The 19,501-nt window shown below is 42.4% G+C and overlaps 1 long non-coding RNA gene across 4 annotated transcripts in view; it reads left to right on the top strand.

The window, feature by feature from the left end:
• The window catches only part of LOC142651417 (uncharacterized), a 34,796-nt gene that overhangs the window by 343 nt on the left and 14,952 nt on the right, over window positions 1–19,501 (top strand). For all 4 annotated transcript variants that reach the window (XR_012847622.1, XR_012847621.1, XR_012847620.1 and 1 more), the window contains exons 2-3: window positions 69–99; window positions 8,457–8,563. This is a non-coding gene — a long non-coding RNA (uncharacterized LOC142651417). The remainder of the gene's footprint in view (window positions 1–68; window positions 100–8,456; window positions 8,564–19,501) is intronic.

Here is a 19,501-nt window from a genome sequence, read left to right as displayed (position 1 = left end):
AGGTCTGTAGGCGTCATATAGGAATATCAGGATCTTATTAGAAGTTTTCATTGTCATTTCTTTTTCAGGACATGGAACAAGGAGAATGCATGAGATGTGGTAAAGTATAGCTTTTTAATTTTAGCTTTAAAGAGTGTGTCGCTAGAATTTTTTTTTTCTTTTAGTTAAACAATTATTATTTGAGTGATTACACATTGTTTTAATTTTTTCACAAGTCAGAAAATATAATAAATTAGATTCTAATATATAACATTTCCATGTGCTGGCCACTAGAGGGAGCACTTCCCAAAATTGCAGCATGGTCAATGTGGTAAAGCAACCTCATTGCTTTATGCTGCAAATTTGGGGTAGACGCACTCTCTAGTGTCCTCACACAATCCCCCCTCCCTTATTCTGGCTAGTGCTAGGAGGAGGGGGTTTGAATCGTCAAATCTCCTACACTGTGTGCCGCCATTTTCTGAGCGACTGCACAGTGTAGGAGGATTAGATACAGTGGTAATCAGACAGTATAACACACACATACACAAACATAACTTACCTGCTCCTGCCGCCACCGCTCCTATTCCTTGCGCCTTCGCTTCCTTGAACATATGGCTGGAAGGCGCGGCCGGAAGTCGTCATCTTACTGTTCGGCCGCGGCTTCCGGTCCACATGAAAATGGCGCCGGATTTCGCTCTGCCAAAGACCTTCCTTTTCGTCTGTGGGAGCGGCGCATGCGCAGTTCCCACACAGACGGCGTACACCATAGTGAATGGAACGGCTCCCGTTCGCATTCTCTATGGGGATGTATGTGCCGTATTCCATCTCTGTATGTGTTGTTAATCGACACATCCAGAGATGGAAAAAATGGCAGCCCCCATAGTGAAGTAAAAGTAAGTAAAAAGTAGAACACAAGAACACAAATAAATGAAATTAATTTTAATATCATACTAAAAGCAATATGATTAAAAGAAAATAAAAATTCATGACACCTTCCCTTTAAAAGGTACCTAAACTTTTGTAAATAAAACACAAAGGGGCAGAGTGCGCTGAGAAGATTTTTCACGCCTTCGTGTTTTTACAAAGGTTTTGCTACCCTTTAACTCTTTTCGCAAAATGACATGCTTGTATTTCATCTGCAGGGTGTGTTTCCATACCTGTATGTCATTATCGCACAGGAAAAGGAGCTGTTCCCATGGTTCACCACGGGAGTCCGGCTGTGACTTACAACAAGGATTCCACTGCCACGTCTGGAACCAGAGAACTCTGATCCCAGACACGGTCATAATATAATGCTTAGACAAAGGAAGGGGGCTCCCCCTGTCGCCCCACCCCCTTTCCCCTTATTGTGATGTAGTGGTATAAATGGTTTGGCTTGGCAGCTGGGAGCCTAAATAGCTCTATTACATAGGCCAAATATCAGGCGATCAACGGTCACACGATGAACGAGCAAACGCTCGTTCATTGGCTGATCTGTTCTTTTATGCATAATTAAAAATCATTGTCTGCAGCACATCTCCCTGTGTAAGGAACAGAGGCTGAGGGGGAGGCACCATGTTGACGTGCGCGCTTCCGAGCCTCTTCACTCTAGGCCCTATTCACAGCACTGCTCCCGACATCACCGTTCACATATGGATAGTGATGTCCGGAGCAGAGTTTAAAGAGGCTCTGTCACCAGATTTTGCAACCCCTATCTCCTATTGCAGCAGATCGGCGCTGCAATGTAGATTACAGTAACGTTTTTTTGTTGTTTTTTTTTAAACGAGCATTTTTGGCCAAGTTATGACCATTTTTATATTTATGCAAATTAGGCTTTCTAAAGTACAACTGGGCGTGTTTAAAGTTATGTACAAGTGGGCGTGTATTATGTGCGTACATCTGGGCGTTTTTACTTCTTTTACTAGCTGGGCGTTGTGAATAGAAGTGTATGATGCTGACGAATCAGCATCATCCACTTCTCTTCGTTACCACCCAGCTTCTGGCAGTGCAGACACACAGCGTGTTCTCGAGAGGTCACGCTGTGACGTTGTTCGGGTACTAATCAGTCTCAACCGGCAGGGATAATACGCTGAGTTCGTACGAAAGGAATCACACCACACAGAGTCTGGTACAAAGCTCCTCACTCAGCATCAGGCGTCACTGATTTATTTATTACACACATTTGTTCTATATCTCCTTTCTCCTGGGGGTGGGTACATGTTATCACACTTTTATAAAAGCACGTATCACTGTAAGCCTCTTGTTACTTTGTGTCATCCTTGGATAGGTTCACCCTTATCTGGTCCTTTAGATATGTCTTCATAGTTCATAGTTTGTTCATACCAGGAAGTGACTTGTTATTTTATTAGTGCGTAGTCCCTGTTCAGGGGCCATCTTGCCACGTATACTTATCTAATCCTATTACTATTGCTTCATCACAATTATGTACACAACTCTATAGTCTATATTTTATTAAAGAAAGAAAATTATTATAAACATTAACTTCTGTCCACTCCATCCTTCACAACGTCACTTCCCCAGGTCCTGCATCGTGTCGGACGAGCGAGGACACATCGGCACCAGAGGCTACAGATGATTCTGCAGCAGCATCAGCGTTTGCAGGTAAGTCGATGTAGCTACTTACCTGCAAACGCTGCTGCAGAATCAACTGTAGCCTCTGGTGCCGATGTGTCCTCGCTAGTCCGACACGATGCAGGACCTGGGGCAGGAAGTGACGTCACAGCGTGATCTCTCGAGAACACGCTGTGTGTCTGTGCACTGCCAGAAGCTGGGTGGTAACGAAGAGAAGTGGATGATGCTGATTCGTCAGCATCATACACTCCCATTCACAACGCCCAGCTAGTAAAACAAGTAAAAACGCCCAGATGTACACACACAATACACGCCCAGTTGTACTTTAACTTTAACCCCTACCCGCACCAGGACGTAACTGTCCGTCGTTGCGGGAGGTTATAGTTATAGTTACTGAGTTATTCCCGGTGCACACTGTCGGCGACAGTGTGCACCGGGAACCGGGAGGTCAGCTGTCGCCGACAGCTGACACTCCCCTCTTGCCGGCCAGCGGTCCTTTGCCGCTGATTTCGGCGAATTAACCCCTTAAATTCGGCGATCGGGTGCAATCGCCGAATTTTAGGGGTTTCTAGCATATCGGCAGACCCCCGTCCGAAATCGCGGGGTCTGCCGATAGTTAGTATGGCAAACGGAAGCCAAACAATGGCTTCCGGGTCTGCCATGGGCGGAAGCCCATCAGGACCAACCTTCGGCTGGTCCTGATAGGCTTCCTGTCAGAGTGACAGAAAGTCACTGTGCCGTTCCCGATGCACACTGTCGGCGACAGTGTGCATCGGGAACTTGGAGATCAGCTGTCCCCGACAGCTGACACTCTCCAGTGTTGCCGATCAGCGGCTCATCGCCGCTTATTTCGTCAATTAACCCGTTACATGCGGGGCTTGATTGCGATCTCCGCATGTAGCGGGTTTGTAGCACATCAGCAGCCCCCATGCAATCGTGGGGGCTTCTGATGCTTGTGATGGCACCCGGGGGCCAGACAACGGCCCCCAGGTCTGCCATGTATGTCAGCCTATGAGGATCAGCCTCTGCTGATCCTCGTAGACCAACTGTCAGAGTGACTGTGACGTCACACTGACAGTTGGAATACGTTACACTACCTAGGTAGTGTAATGTATTCTAGCAGCGATCAGAGCTGCAGGTCAAAAAAATAAAGTGTAAAAAGAAAAGTTAATAAACAAAAATATAAAGTGTAAAAAGTAAAAAAAAGTTAATAAAAATGTTTTATAAAAGTGTAAAAAATAAAAGGTTTTGTTTTCCTATAATAAGTCATTTATTATAGGGAAAAAATGAAAACGTTAAAAAAAAAAGTACTTATATTTGGTATCACCGTGTTCGTAACGACCCAAACTATGAAACTATAATATTAATTTTTCCGCACGGTGAACGCCGCAAACAAAATAAACGGAAAACTGTCAGCATTGCTATTTTTTGGTCACCACCCCTCCCAAGATATAGAATAAAAAGTGATCAAAAAGTCGCATTTACCCGAAAATGATACCAATAAAAACTACAACCCGTCCCGCAAAAAAACAAGACCTCCCACAGCTTTTTTGACGAAAAAATAAAAAAGTTACGGCTCAGAATAGCGTGTCCCAGAAAATAAATTATTTTATAGAAACGTAATTTTATTGTGCAAAACGTAAAAAAAACTATACACATATGGTATCGGCGTAATCGTACCGACCGGCAGAATAAATTAAAACGTAATTTATTACGCACGGTGAACGCTGTAATAAATAAGGAATTTAAAGCGCCAAAATTGCTGTTTTTTGGTCACCTTAGCTCTAAAAAAGATCCTGAGGGGCCAAAATGCTCACTATACCCCTAGAAAAATTCCTTGAGGGGTGTAGATTCCAAAATAGGGTGACTTTTGGGGGGTTTCCACTGTTTTGGTCCCTCCGGGGCGTTGCAAACCCGACATGGCACTGAAAACCAATCCAGCAAAATCTGTGCTCCAAAAGGCGCTCCCTCCCTCCTGAGCCTTGCTGTGGGTCCAAACATCAGTTTACCACCACATATGGGGTATTGCCGTAATCGGGAGAAATTGCTTTACAAATGTTGGGTGGCTTTTTCTCCTTTATTCCTTGTAAAAATGAAAAAATTCTATGTTTCCACAGAAAAATAGGTGATTTTCATCTTCACAGACTAATTCCACTAAATTCTGCAAAAAAACTGTGGGGTCAAAATGCTAACTATACCCCTAGAACAGGGGTCAGGAACCTTTTTGGCTAAGAGAGCCGTAAACGCCACATATTTTGAAATATAATTCCGCGAGAGCCGTACAATATGTTTAAAGGGCCATTGACAGATCAATCGCTCCAATGTTCACTTAGTACAGCAAGGAATGCTCCTCCCTGCTGTATAAAGCCACAACTGGACTGAAACAATGGTAATTAGCAGTAAAAAAATTAAATAAATAACTTACATTGTGAGCTTGCGATGCATGACATCAGTCCAGCAGTCTGGCTTCTTCTTTTTCCTGCGCATGACTGGAAGCTGGCATTCTTCCCACCTGATGTTGAGAGAATGCCAGCTTTGAGGCATTCGCAGAAGAAAGAAGCTGGAATGTTGGACATGTCACACAACGCATTGTCAGTTATGTCAATTATCTATTTTATTATTTTACAGCGAATTATTGTTTAGGTCCAGCGGTGGCTTAGTGCAGCAGAGAGGAACACTCCTTTGTGTACTAAGTGACCGCTGGAGCAATTGTATCTGTCAGTGGCCCTTTTAAAAGTGTTGGTCTTACAGAAAATGAACAAAAAAGAGAGGCTCAGACCCATCTGGGAGACCTCCAGAGCTGTAATAAAGCGCTCAGAACAGATTTTTGCCCTGATAGTGGTCCTTTAAATCAGTTTCTTATGCCCACAAGAGATTAATTTAAAGCCCCCAAGAGTGTAATATGGGTGGCAGATGTTTTTTAAGGCCATATTTTTATTTTTTTTGGGGGGGGGGGGGCTATATTATGGATTATGTGGGATTATTTTCAGGGGTGAAGTGGGAAGGGGGGGTTGGTGGGACACACTGTATTACACAGCCCCTTTATTGATGCAGCTCACTGCTGCTGACCATGAGGCTGTGTAACAATTTCCATGTTATAATGTTCACCTTCAAAGCAGCAGCACAGCCAGGGGTTTCTGGAACGTCCAAGGGAGACACAAGGGAGGAGGCAGATGCCGCTTCACTAGGGGACGCAGGTGCGTGCTTGCAGACGGCGCGGCTATGCAGGGAGTTATGGGAAATGTAGTCCATGCTCCCTGCCGCTCACCACTGCCGCCAATGCTTATCAGGCCATCAAAGAACTACCGTATATGTCGGCGTATAAGACGACTGGGCGTATAAGACGACCCCCAACTTTTACCCTTAAAATATAGAATTTAAGATATACTCACCATTTCGTGCAGGAGCGCTTCACTATGGCCATCGGCGGCAGGACCCAGGACTCTCTGTCTCTTTGAACTCGCGCATGCGCAGATAGGCGAGGTACATGATGGGGTTAATTACTATTAATGTGAGGAACATGGAGGGTAAATTCATCGCACCTCGCACCTCACATTAATAAGTGAATGAAAGCCGTGTTTATTTCATTTTTTTACAGCGTACACATCATAAATGATGCAAAAACATTGTTGTCCGCGCCATTACTGAATGTGTGTATTTTATGTATTGAGACTTATTTTAATGTTTATTGTAAAAAAGGTGAAGGTGTATATTTTTTTAAAAATGTAACCATACTTTGTTTTTACTTTATTTTTAAACTTTAATGTACTGACATATATCAGATATGTGCCAGTACATTAGCCTGTGGACAGATAGCACACAGGCTGTTGTTAGGACATACTTGGGTATATCCTAACAACAAGAGATATGGTCAGACAGCCCTGGGGTCCGTCAATAGACCCTGGGCTGTCTGCCCATATATGGTATGGCCCTCGATCGCGTCACAGGAATTCCCTGTGATGCGATCCAGGGGCATCCCCCCTTCTCACTTTCCCCTGAATGCTGCAGTCAGCTGTGATCGCAGCATTCACGGGAATAACGGCGGAGATGAGAGGTTCTCTGATCTCCGGCGTTATAGAGCGGGGCTGCGGCTGTGTAATACAGCCATTGCCCCGCTCCTGACAGGAAGTGCGCGCGCGGTCAGCATGAGGAGATGCGGCCGGCGCTGCACTAATGAGCGGCAGTTCAGGCACTGAAGACAACATGGGGGTGCTTTGTAGCGCGCCCGCCATGTTCTGTCTTCAATGCCGCAGATCATTAGTGCAGCGCCGGCCGCATCACATGATGCTGACCCCGCGCGCATATGTCAGGACTCAGGAGCGGGGCTGTGGCTGAATTACACAGCCGCAGCCCCGCTCTCATAGTCATGTGTACTATACTGAGCTGTGCGGCTGCAACGTGCATCCCTCCCATAGACAGGTAGGAGCCCTGTCTGCGAGCCAGATACGGCCATCAAAAGAGCCATATCTGGCTCGCGAGCCATAGGTTCCCGACCCCTGCCCTAGAAAAATGCCTTGAGGGGTGTAGTTTCCAAACTGGGGTCACTTTTTGGGGGTTTCGACTCTTTAGGTACCACAAGACCTCCTCAAACCCGACATGGTGCCTAAAATATATTCCTAAAAAAAGGAGGCCCCAAAATCCACTAGGTGCTCCTTTGCTTCTGCGGCCTTTGTTTCAGTCCATTAGGACACTAGGGCCACATGTTGGATATTTCTAAAATCTGCAGAATCTGGGCAATAAATATTGAGATGCATTTCTCTGGTAAAACCTTCTGTGTTACAGATTTTTTTTATTACAAATGAATTTCGGCAAAAAAAATGAAATTTGTAAATTTCACCTCTACATTGCCTTAACTCCTGTGAAACGCCTAAAGGGTTAAAATACTTTCTGAATGTGGTTTTGAATACCTTGAGGGGTGCAGTTTTCATGGGGTGATTTATGGGGACTTTCTAATATATAAGGCCCTCAAAGCCACTTCAGAACTGAACTGGTCCCTGAAAAAATAGCCTTTTGAAATTTTATTGAAAATATGAGAAATTGCTGCTAAAGTTCTAAACGTTGTAACGTCCTAGAAAAATAAAAGTACGTGAAAAAAAATGATGCAAACATAAAGTAGACATATGAGGGATGTTAACTAGTAACTATTTTGTGTGGTATTACTATCTGTTTCACAAGCAAATACATTTAAATTTAGAAAAATGCTAATTTTTGCACATTTTTGCTAAAATTTGAAGTTTTTCACAAATAAATATTGAATTTATCGACCAAATTTTTTCACTAACATAAAGTACAATATGTCACGAGAAAACAATCTCAGAATCGCTTGGATAGGTAAAAGCGTTCCGGAGTTATTACCACATAAAGTGACACGTCAGATTTGAAAAAATCGGCTGTGTCCTGAAGGCCAAAACAGGCTGCGTCCTAAAGGGGTTAAACTCGCCCAGTTGTACTTTAGAAAGCCTCATTTGCATAAATATAAAAACGGTCATAACTTGGCTAAAAATGCTCGTTTTTTTAAAAAAAACAAACGTTACTCTTATCTACATTGCAGCGCCGATCTGCTGCCATACGAGATAGGGGTTGCAAAATCTGGTGACAGAGCCTCTTTAAGTCCCGGCAGAGCGCTAGTAGAGGCTCTGCTCCGGTACTCTGTGGAAGCCTCTAACATCACTGTCCATATATGGCGGCACTACTATAATACTATGATTGTCATGTTTCTGCATTCCGTCCTTTAAGACTCTGGGGTTATAAAGACTAATTCTGATTATTATTTCTTATTATTATTTGTTCTGACCTCTTACATCGCTTTACACGCTGCGTTCCATATGTGCGCTGGCTAAAGCTCCTGAACGTGCATGATGTTGTGCTTCATTGGTTGCTAAGCAACTATACATTTCCGTTTTCAGCACGCGATTATGCGCATGAACATATCAAGGACGCTGAGCTGCTCGTCGCCATGTGTATGCCGGACGCTGATCTACGATGACAGATTTACATACACCACTTTGGATTGGTGAGTGGTCTGTTGTTCTCCACCCCTACACATACTGTCGCATGTTCAATCTAACAATAATCAAGCTTATTTTAACCCCTTCCCGCCACAGCCCTTTTTCAGATTTACGTTTTTTCCTCCCCACCTTCCAAAAGCCAAAACGTCTTTTATTTTTCCGTCGATATAGGCCTATAAGTTGTAGTTTTTCGTAGCACCATTTATTTTGCCATATAATGTACTAGGAAACGGGAAAAAAATTATTTGTGGGGTAAAAAATGAAAAAAACAGCAATTCCTCCATGGTTTTTTGCCCGCCGTTTTTACGGAATTCACTGTACAATTAAAACCACATGTTAACTTTATTCTCTGGGTCAATACAACTACGGCGATACCTAATACATATATAGTTTTTTCTATATTTTACTACTTTTACAAGTAAAAACCTAAGTGTAAAAAAGAAAATTTATTTTGTGTCGCCAAATTCCGAGCGCCACAACTTTTTTTATTTTTCTGTCGATTAAGTGGTATGAGGGCTTGTTTTTTGCGGGATAAGCTGTCATTTTGAATAATACCATTTTGGTGTACATGCGACGGTTTGATCACTTTTTATAAAAAAAATTTGTGTGAGATTAAAAAAATCGAGATTCTGGTGTTTACAATTTATTTATTTTTTACGGCGTTCACCGTGCGGGTTAAATAATGATATATTGTAATAGTTCAGACATTTACGGACGCAACGATACCAATTATGTTTATTTTTTTATTTTTTTTACTATGCTCTAGGGGGAAAATGGGGAAAAGGGTTTTGTTTTTTTAACCTTTTTAATAAAAAAATTTTTTTACACCCCAAAATTTTTTTAACTCCTTTTTTACTGTTTTTATTAGTCCCCCTAGGGGACCTCAACTAGCGATCATTAGATAGCTTGCACGATATACTGCAATACTAATGTATTGCAGTATATCGTTATTCTGACAGGCATCTATTAAGCCCTGCCGGAGGCAAGGCTTAATAAGAGTACAAAGATGACGGACCTGGGGGCTTTCATTAGGCTCCCAGGCAGCCATAGCAACCATCGACCCCCCCCCCCCCACCCCCCGCGATTGCATTGCGGGGGGTGTGATGAGCTGTTAGAGGGGGTCGCCTCCCTCTTTTTAACTATTTAAATTCTGCGGTTGCTATTGACCGCAGCATTTAACGAGTGGGATCGCGCTCGAATGCGATGCCGCTCGTTACTCTGAAGTGTCGGCTGTAACAAATAGCCGACACCCGCATCGTATGGAGCGGGTTCACTCTGTAAGGCCGTTCCATACTTCCCCCTACCCGACTTTGGCGTATGGATACGTCAAATGTCAGGATGGGGTTAAACAATTGTTTTTATTCATTACATGGTAATTTTTATCACTAGCACAATGACACTTTATTGTATTTCAATTTTTTTTATTGTGTATATCCGTAACATTTTTGATTGTATACTGTCTTAATGATTACTCGTTATGCTAATGAGACAATCACCATATAGTCTACACATGTTATATCACGGTGCTTGAAAAAGGTCCTATAGCAGGACGGAAACGTTGCAGCTTGTGCTGGCTGAATAAACCACTTTTTCTTATTACATTGGAGTGCTATGGGATTTCTTGTATATTTACCCATAACACAGAAACACACCCATATAAAGCATGATGCTGGGATCCAGTGATGACAGCACTTGTCTGTCTCGTGCCTTGCAGAAGATGTCTATAGATACTATATTCTGTGGAGCATGTGCAGCAGGAGATTCTGTGACCTGAGTTATTGGGATGATGCTAGTGCACGAGTTAAAAGCAAAGCATCCTGGGATATAAGGGCTTGGCTCTGGCTTTCGTTCCCTTAGCGGATGTCACACTCAGGAAGTGCCCGCCCATTTGATGAAGAAGTAATAGAAGATTTTACATTTAGTCTCTGACATGTATAACGGCTGGATCTCGAGCTAGGAAGTAGCGATCTGCATAATCGAGATATCATTGGAATTGTAGTCAAGGGCTCTATTCAGCTGTTCAAACATGCTTTTTAGGCAATGTCATTTGAGGTACGCTTCAAGGGGTTGATATCAATATAGCTTTCATGGTAAATGCATTTTTAACTGGATTTTCAGAGCTTCTGATGTTGAGGACCAATTTTTGGGATAGATCCGACACCCAGCACCCCCCCACTGATCAGCTGTTGTGAAGCCTACAGGGAAAAACTGATCTGCAGGGGTGTCGGCTGTCGGTCAGTAGAATTAAGGACAGGTATATCTGATGACCATTGCTTTGTTTCAATACAGCTGCTTTTGCCTTTCTAGCGTTTTGATCCTGCTTTGACCTTTTTCCCCAAAATATTTTTATATTTCCTAAAGAGCATCTGTCTTCAGGATCAATCCTATTAAACTAGGCATACTGATCCTGGTGACAAATAGCATACCTTTCTTGTTTTCACCGTTTTGGAGCAAATCTTACTTTTATGATATAGAAATTGCTGGTAATGTGCACCAAGGGGCGGGCCGAGCCCCCCAGAGCACCAGCACGTCATCTCCCTGCTCTTCTCTGTTCCTCCTCCCTTCTGTTTAAACAAACTTATGATTTAACAAACTGCCTACATCTTTAGTAAAAGGAATAGATGAAAATTTGTAATATATCATATCAGAGAAAAATGCATCTTTCTCCACTTATCAGGCTGCTTTTCTCACCCACTGGCAACCTTATCAGTTTACTCCCACCTGAAATCAGTAATAACGTCTGCGTCTAGAGCAGGGGTCTCAATCACGCGGCCCCTGGGGCTGTCATCTGCGGCCCACGGGACACAGCCGCTAGTATCGGCTCTGCTCCGAGACTCTGGAATTCCCTGACTTCGCTGTCCACATGAACAGCGATGTCTGGGGGTTCCCCAGAGCCGGAGTTCCGTGCAGAGCGCTTGTACAGGCTTTGCTCCGGGACTCTGGAATTCCCGGACAACGCTGTCCATATATTGACAGTGTGTCAGGGTCTTCCCCAGAGCGGAGTCCCGGCAGAGCGCTAGTACAGGCTCTGCTCTGGGACTCTGGGGAAGCCTCTGACATCGCTGTCCATACATCGACAATGATATCAGGGGCTTTCCCAGAGCAGGTGTCCCAGTGATGTCAGGAGCACAGCTGGAGTCCCAGGAAGAGACTACTAGTGTTCTGCCTGGGGCTCCAGCTCTGGGGTTACCCCTGACATCCATGTCCATATATGGACAGTGATGTCAGGAGCACAGCTGGAATCCCAGGCAGATTGCTAGAAGCGCTCTGCTCCGAGACTCAAGCTCTGGGCAAGCCCCTGACATCACTGTGGCGGCATCTGCGGAGAGCCCTGTGGCGGCATCTGCGGAGAGCCCTGTGGCGGCATCTGCGGAGGGCCCTGTGGCGGCATCTGCGGAGGGCCCTGTGGCGGCATCTGCGGAGGGCCCTGTGGCGGCATCTAGGGAGGGCACTGTGGCAGCATCTACGGAGGGCACTGGCAGCATCCACGGAGGACACTGCGGCAGCATCCACGGAGGGCACTGCGGCAGCATCCACGGAGGGCACTGCGGCAGCATCCACGGAGGGCACTGCGGCAGCATCCACGGAGGGCACTGTGGCACTATCTAAAAAGGGGCTGCCCAATCTTGACGTGTGTCTGCCAAATGCTGCTAACTGAGCCGCCGGACTGCATTTAGCGACACTTAAACAGGAAAACTGGATTGTTGAAATAAGCACGTGAAGAAATATCTCAATTTTTAAACCTAGCGGTATTATTATAGTAATATAGTGTTATAGTAGTTCAAATAACTAATTGATTAACAATAATTTTGTATTGAATCAAATTTGAAAGTAATGCGGCCCGTCAACTTCCCATTTTTTCTATATGCGGCCCATTTACCCGGCTGAGTTTGAGACCCCTGATCTAGAGGATACGGATAGTGAGCTTCACAGTGATATCAAATTACAATGCAGCCCATAGAAGTCTACATAGGAATGAGGAAGAGGAGCCAAGAGATAATTATATTGATAAAAATGCATAGACATTCTGCTGGCTAAAGGCGCTTTTACACCGGCCGATGCAGCCGACCGACAAGACATCGTTTGCTCCTGTCACATGGAGTTATGGATTGGGGTGAGCGGTCGTTACTCCGATCGCTCGTCCCCATACTTTATTACCCCGGTACCCACCGATACGATCCAGTACCCGACCATCTGGAGTGATGGTCAGGGGCTAGGGCGGCCGCAGGCTGGTACTATTAGGCTGGGGGTGGGAAGAACCATGGTTTTTGGCCCTTCCACGCCTGCGGCCGCCCCAGTGCCCTCCCATCGCTCCAGATTGTCGGGTACTGGATTGTACCTGGCTCTTCCCGATACCCCTGGTGGCTGTAGGTACCAGGGTAATAATGGGGGTTAGTATGAGCCTTTTTACTGGCTAACACTTAGCCCCGCCTTAGTAATGGAGGTTGTCAAACACAACTGGCATTACTATGGCGCTAATAAAGTATTAAAAAAACAGACAAGAAAATATTTTTATTGAAATAAATACTCCCCCCCCCCCCCCCCCCCCACAAGACCCACGTTAACAATTTTATTAATAAAAAAAAAGTAGATCATCGCAGTAGTCCAGCAGATTTACGGCGTAGTCCAATAGATCCAGCGGAACCTGCAAAACAAAAAAATAGTTAGTATGAAAAATCTAAATACTTATACGCACCTACAGCTGTCTTCTCCCTGCTCTGCAATAGAAACTAGAGGTCAATGAAAAATAATTCCCTTAGGGCATGTTCACACGGCGCTAAAATAAATAATATGTAAACGTGTCGAATACACGATCGTTTCTCGTAAAGCGCTTTTTAAAAGACAGGCATTTTTTTTTTTTTACGCATTTTGTGTGCGCCTTTTGCAAGTTTTTTGGCGTGGAATTCCTGTAGGACTCCCACTGACTGGGAACTTTTGGGCATTTTACACACCACAGAATTGAGTAATAAAGCGTGTTGTATGTACTAACGGCTCGCTTTTCCATTAATGTAAACTTTTTTTGGGGTGCGTAAAATGCACCAAAAATGTGTCGATCACACGCCGTTGGAACATTTTAATTTAAAAGTCATTCACCACAGGGTCTTCCCTCCTTGACTTTCATCCTTCTAAGGGCTTATTTACACAAATGAGTGCAAACTAGTATGTAAAAAAACAGCAATTTTCACGACCGAGATGTACCCGTTCGGGACCCGTTTTCACAGATCCCTCATAGACTTGTCTATCATGGGATCCGTGAAAACAGAAGAAAATAGGACATGTTCTATTTTTCAACAAACCCTTCACGCAATCTGTTTAAACAACGGCCGTGTAAACGGTCCCATTGAAATACATGCGTGCATGTAATTGTTTTAACGGCCGTCACACGGACATATACAAGGTTCATGTGAATAAGCCCTTAGCCTTTTGATGTGTCCTAGAGCGGTGGCACGCTACCATTTGTAAAATCACTCCCAAAATGGACCTGGACAGTGCTTGGCAATTTGAAGACGCCTCTTCCTGGCTTGAAGTCAAAAATAGGGGTGGGGGGTATGAGGTGAGTCCCCTTCCCACATTAACTGCAGCTGTGAGTCAGGTTGCTTCACCTTGCTGTAATTCTGGGACGTGCTCCCTCTGGTGGCAAACATAGGAAAACTTGTCAAATTATTATTTAATTTTTAATACCTCCCACCTTGTGGAAGAAAAAAAATAAAAAATACGCCAAAAAACGAAAAGCAATATAATAAAGATAACTTACTAAAAAAATAATAATTTGCGACACATTCCCTTTAAGCCAACTTTGTAGCGCACCCTCAGAAGCAGCAGGACATTACAGCCCTACTGAACATGGTCATGTGAATTTAGTAGCCGTAAAGGTATGTTCAGACAGCAAACGACGGTAAATACGGAGCTGTTTTCAAGGGAAAACAGCCTTTGATTTTAATTTGTTTTTTTTAGCATCAAGTGTATTTTGCTGCGTTCTTTATGGCTGTTTTTCTATAGACCCAATGAAAAACTGTTCAAGAAGTAACCTCCATTTTTCTTTTTTTTGTAAAATATTTTTTATTTGATTTTCAAGAAAACTCAACACAAATAGTACATATTCACATTGTATATACTTTAACTGGACATAATACAAACGTCACCTTACAATAGGTTCACGTATCAAAAGAATACACGTTTCAACATGTACGAAATTAGAATGATTTTGTCAGATAAAATACAACCTAACTGTAACTAAAGCTCATCCCCCCCCCGATGCATATGGATCTCAGGTGTATATCAAATCGGATATGTCAGAGCAAAAGAATCATTTCAAAGGACGAACTCCCACCTGCCAACGTATCATTGTCTGAGCCGTCCCAGTGTGCCTGCCAAGTTCTCTTTGTGATACCATGTAGTTTGCCTAAAGGAAGTCATCCATTCCATGATGTCACTCGTATGGAAATGTTTACATATAAATGTCTTCCATTTTTTAAAGAATTTTGGCGATTGCGTTTCCGCGACCCACTCCATTTCCAGTCTATTTATCAAAATATATCTCTTCATTTGTACCAAAACCTCATTCATGGACGGTATTTGTGGCGTAAGCCAATGTGCAAGTATACATCTCTTGGCTACTAATAACAAGGCATGCAGTGCCAAAGGGTCAGGACAAGAATCTGACAATGAGTGAAACAATAATGGCAACGGACCATTATCCAATGTTATTTCCCAAGTATCTTTTAATTACCGATAGGATGTCCTCCCAGTATGGTTTTATAAGTGAGCAGGTCCACATGCCATGAAATAAGTCTAATTTTGGTAAATTACACCTAGGACATGCTATCAACCTATCTAAAGCATGGGGATGTCGAGATATGTAGAATCCATAGATCGTTCTATGTATAAATTTAAAATGTGTTTCTCTCCACTGTTCGCAAATGACCGCCTGTTTGACCTTGGCCCAGCCCTCTAGTTTTCTGAGAGTTGCGAATCTGCGACATCTTTGTTCCACTGTTTGAACATACCAGCTGAGGCAAATGTAGCCAAGCTCCCTCTTATACTAAGGTATATGAGAGAAAGAGAGCTTTTTGTATTCGTTTTGGACAATAAGACGATCCAAGACATTCCCTGTACACTCCGGCGTAATGTCCTGTAGTTTGGACCGCAAAAAAGGAAAGTAATTGACAATATGCTAGATGGTGTGCAGGTATGTTCAAGGTGGAAGTCATTTCTGCCAAGGTCATAAATCTCCTTTCAGACTTATGCATGAGTTGACGGACAGTAGTAATACCAAACCGAAATGTTGTCCCTTCCCTGAGGAAACTGGGTGTTGCCATAAATACATATGTTTAGACATGCGGAATGGTAAGATGTCCGAACTATTTTCCATGTCATTATAGTGTCTCTAAATAACTATCTATGTTTAACCCCTTCAGGACACAGCCTGTTTTGGCCTTGTGGACGCAGGTGATTTTTTCAAATCCGACGTGTTAGTTTATGTGGTAATCGCTTTGGAATGCTTTTACCTATCCAAGCGATTCTGAGATTGTTTTCTCGTGACATATTGTACTTTACGTCTGTGAAAATTTTTTGTTGATAAATGCAGTATTTATTTGTGAAAAACGCCAAAATTTAGAGAAAATTTGCACAAAATTGCATTTTTCTAAATTGGAATGTTTCTGCTTGCAAAACAGATATTAATACCACACACACAATAGGTACTAGTTAACATTTCCCATATGTCTACTTTATGTTTGCATAGTTTTTTGAACGTCCTTTTATTTTTCTAGGACGTTACAAGGCTTAGAACTTTAGCAGCAATTTCTCACATTTTCAAGAAATTTCCAAAACCTATTTTTTGATGGTCCAGTTCAGTTCTGAAGTGGTTTTGAGGGCCTTATATATTAGAAACGCCCCATAAATCACCCCATTTTAAAAAAATTACCCCCCAAAGTGTTCAAAACCGCATTAAGAAAGTTTCTTAACCCTTTAGGCGTTTCACAGGAATTAAAGCAAAGTAGAGGTGTAACAAGTGTATTTTTTTTGGTAGAAATGCATTTGTAATAGAAAAATTTAGGTAACACAGAAGGTTTTACATGAGAAACACAACTCAATATTTATTGCCCAGATTCTGCACTATTTAGAAATATACCACATGTGGCCCTAGTGTGTTTATGGACTGAAGCTCCGGCCTCCGAAGCAAAGGAGCACCTAGTGGATTTTGAAGCCTCCTTTTTATTACAATATATTTTAGGCTCCATGTCTGGTTTGCAGAGGTCCTGTGGTACCTAAACAGTAGAAACCCCCAAAAAGTGACCCCATTTTGGAAACTACACCCCTCAAGGAATTTATCTAGTTGTATAGTGAGCATTTTAACCCCACAGGTTTTTTGCTGAATTTATTGGAATTAATCTGTGAAATTGAAAATCTACATTTCTTCTGAAGAAACATAGACATTTTTAATTTTTGCAGGGAATAAATGAGAAAAAGCACCCCAACATTTGTAAAGAAATTTCTCCTGATTACGGCAAAATACCCCATATGTGGTCATAAACTTATTTTTGAACACATGACATCCCTCAGAATGAAAAAAACGTATGGCCACATGTGGGGTATTTCCGTACTCGGGAGAAATTGCTTTATAAAAAATGGTTGTTTTTTTCCTCCTTTATCCCTTGTGAAAATGAGAAAATTCAACATTTTAGTGGAAAAAATGTTGATATTAATTTTCGCAGCCTAATTCTAATAAACTCTGCAAAAGACCCGTCGGGTCTAAATGCTCACTATACCCCTAGAAAAATTCCTTGAAGGTTTTTCCAAAATGGGGTCACTTTTGGTGGGTTTCCACTGTTTTGGTCCCTCCAGTGCATTGCAAATGCGACATGGCACCGAAAACCATTCCAGCAAAATCATAAATCCAAATGGCGCTCCTTCCCTTCTGAGCCCTGCTGTGGGTCCAAACAGCAGTTTATTACCACATATGGGGTATTGTCGTAATCGGGAGACATTGCTTTACAAATGTTGGGGTGCATTTTCTTCGTTATTCCTTGTAAATATAAATTTCTATGTTTCAGAAAAAAAGTACATTTTCATTTTTACAGACTAATTCCAATATATTTAGCGAAAAACCTGTGTGGTCAAAATGCTAAATATACCCCTAGATAAATACCTTAAGGGGTGTAGTTTTCAAAATGGGGTCGTTTATGGGGAGTTTTGTTCTGGCAGCTCAAAGCCTCTCCAAATGTACAGTGGGGCCTAAAACATTTTCAAGCAAAATATCCTGAAAGCCTCCGGGTGCTCCCTTCCTTTGGGGCCCTGCCGTGTGTCCAGGCAATGCATTAGGGCCACAATGTGGGTATTTTTTAAAACAGGAGAAGCAGGGTGATAGATTTTGTGGTGTGATTCTTCATTTTCATGTTCGCATTACAAAGAAATCGGTCTTCAAACGAATACTTTTATGAAAAAAGTTAATTATTTTTTTTTTCACCTGCTATGTATTACATTTAGCAAAAAACTGTGGGGTCAAGATACTTACTATACCCCTAGATAAATACCTTAAGGGGGTCTAGTTTTCTAAATGGGGTCATTTGTGGGGGTTTCCATCACTCTGAGACCTATGAGCCTCTGAAAACCTGGCTTGGTGCAGGAAAACAAAATGTACTTCAAAATTTATAAAATTATTATTCAATTTGTAAGTCCTCTAAATTGCTGAAAATGTATTTTATTTTTTCAAAAGTGCTGCCAAAATAGAGTAAAGAGATAGAAATATATATTTAATTAAAAAATTGTACAGTATGTGTGTACATATGTGACATATTGCAGTTAAAAATAGGGAAAAATGGTAATTTTTACAAAATTTCTTCCATTTTTCTATTTTTTAATTTCCGCAAATTGTATCAGTCTACTTTTACCACTAAAATAAAGTACAACATGTGACGAAAAAACAATGTCAGAATTACTTGGATATTCAAAACTTACACAGAGTTATTCTCTGATAAAGTCAGACATACCAGATTTAACAAATCTGGCTTGGTCATTAAGGTACAAACATGCCCGGTCATTAAGGGGTTAACGCAAGAACATCTTTATGTTTTAGCAACAAAGGAATGGTCTGCATAGGATACAAAAATTTGGGAAAGCTCATCGTTTTAATCAAATGACACTTGCCTAGAAATGAAAATGGAAGCTGTTTCCATCTGTTTAGTTCAGAGGAAATTTTACGAATCAGGGGAGGATAGTTAAGCGTATAGAGGGATTCTAGAGTGCGTCCAATTTGGATCCCTAGATATTTAATAGAAGACTTCGCAATTGTTACGGGCATATCCAATGCAGACCAGTCCTCTGCGTGAGTGCGGTTTGATAAATCCAAGAGTTCACACTTATTAACATTGACCTGGAAGCCTGAATTCTGTCCAAACATTTTGATCAGATCCAAAACATATGGAAGAGCTCTTATAGGGTTAGACAGGAATAACAACACCTCGTCAGCAAAACACGTTGCCTTGACCACCTCCGAACCCACTTTCCTACCTTCAATATGGCGATCCCCGTCCAGCGCCCTAATGAAAGGCTCCAGAGCAGTGTTAAATAGCAAGGGCTAAAGTGGACACCCGTGTTGAGTTCCTTTTAAACAATGAGATGGATGAAGAAAGAAAACCTGGGGTATATATTCTGGATTTAGGATACATGTATAAGGCCGATAAATAAGTACGAAATGGCCCACTAACCTGCATGGAATCTAGTGTCCTTCCCAGCCATCCCCAGTCCACCATATCAAAAGCTTTTTCTGCATCGATAGTGAGGAGGGCTGGGGATGGATGCGCAGCAGAATTTAGTTTAATGTCATCTAAGACACCAATAAGTTTATGTATATTAGAAACTGCAGAACGACCCTTTACAAAACCCACCGGGCTGAGAGAGATCAACTTTGGAAGAATGGTAGCCAACCTGTCTGCCATTAT

This window comes from Rhinoderma darwinii, chromosome 5, assembly GCF_050947455.1.
Source record: "Rhinoderma darwinii isolate aRhiDar2 chromosome 5, aRhiDar2.hap1, whole genome shotgun sequence".
Lineage (NCBI taxonomy): Eukaryota > Metazoa > Chordata > Amphibia > Anura > Rhinodermatidae > Rhinoderma > Rhinoderma darwinii.
This window is presented reverse-complemented; position numbering and strand designations above follow the sequence as displayed.